This window comes from Echinops telfairi, unplaced genomic scaffold, assembly GCF_000313985.2.
Source record: "Echinops telfairi isolate 266 unplaced genomic scaffold, ASM31398v2 ScPeMD7_7458;HRSCAF=8496, whole genome shotgun sequence".
In the NCBI taxonomy this organism is placed as follows: domain Eukaryota; kingdom Metazoa; phylum Chordata; class Mammalia; order Afrosoricida; family Tenrecidae; genus Echinops; species Echinops telfairi.
The window spans coordinates 19,165,215-19,166,613 of record NW_022111358.1 but is presented as its reverse complement, the minus strand read 5'-3'; positions in this window follow the sequence as shown (position 1 = coordinate 19,166,613).

Genomic DNA, 1,399 nt, shown 5'->3' with positions numbered 1-1,399 from the left:
AGGGCGGGGACAGAATAGGGGCAGCAGACACAGACTGTGGATGGAAAGAATCGGGGCCCATTAGATGCCCCAAAGTGCTTCAAAGTAAGTGGAATTGACTGAGGTCAGCATGGGTGGTTTCTCCTAGACCTTTGCCTCCTATTCTCAGCAGCATCCTCAGAAACAGGGAGGGCCAGTAAGGAATGCTAGCCCAAAGAAACTTCTTGATAGGGTCGGGGCCAGCTTTAAGTATTCGGAAAATTGTTTCTTTGCCTGCACTTTTAATTTCAGACATTTGACAATGATGGATGAACGACAGAGGGACTCTGTCTCCAGGAGTCCGGCCTGTTGGACAGTGAACACATTGCACCTTTGTGACAAGCAGAGCTCGATCCACATGCTCTGACCCAAACGACTGTGGAGCTATCAGGAACGTGAACTGAGACTGCAAACTCCATGTGCATTCATGAATCAATTGACCCTTGCCTCTGAGCCTCAAGAAAGTGAAGAAGGACTTGTGAATAACTCCAAAATCTCACTGCCATCGACTGAGTGCTGACCCCTAGCTACCCTATGGGACAGGGCGGAACTACCCCTGTGAGTTTCTGAGAATGTAACCTTGAACAGGAGTAGAAAGCCTCGTCTTTCTCCCTCGGAGCAGCTAGTGAATTCAAACTGCCAACCTTGTGGATCACAGCCCAACTGGTTACCACTCCGCCACCAGAACTCCTAGTGTGAAAACAAGGCTCCAATAATTGTAATATACTTAGAAGGACATAGTTACACTTAGGAATATACTTAGGAATCCATGAATCCTTCTGAGACAAGGTTAAATAAATGCCTTTCCTACCAGACCCTCTCTAGTCGAAGGACTAACATGCAGCAAGAAATCGGACTTGTTTGACATTCTTATCCCAGATGGCAAAGGTAGCAATCGGTCTTTCCTGATGACGTCTCCCTCCTTGTTTGGAAGGAGCACTCTGGCTGTATTTCTTGGAAGACTTGTTTGTTCCTACTTTGGGCCATCCACCATATGCTTGGACCGACAGTACAATCCGAGTGCAGCAATTCTCAATCGGCCTTCCTTTTGTGTGCCCTGCTCGTCATGTTCATTCATCAACAGATACCCAGCAAACAGCAGATCCCGTGGGCCAGGCAATGGGCCCAGAACCAAGGCGTGGTGAGGAAGATGGCGGTCAAGATCATTGACTTCCTGGGGCACACCAGAGTGGGTGGCCAGCCAGAAGGGTGTAGAAAAGTTGGGATCCAGGAGGTGGAATGTGGCCGTGTGTGCTCAGTGCTACTCAGGGAAAAGAGATGGTCAATGTGGGGAACCCCCAGCCTGGATGTAATGTCCTTCAAGAGGTAGTCTATAGCACACAGCACATTGGTTAAGACTCTCTAGAGTCAGACTAAGCTG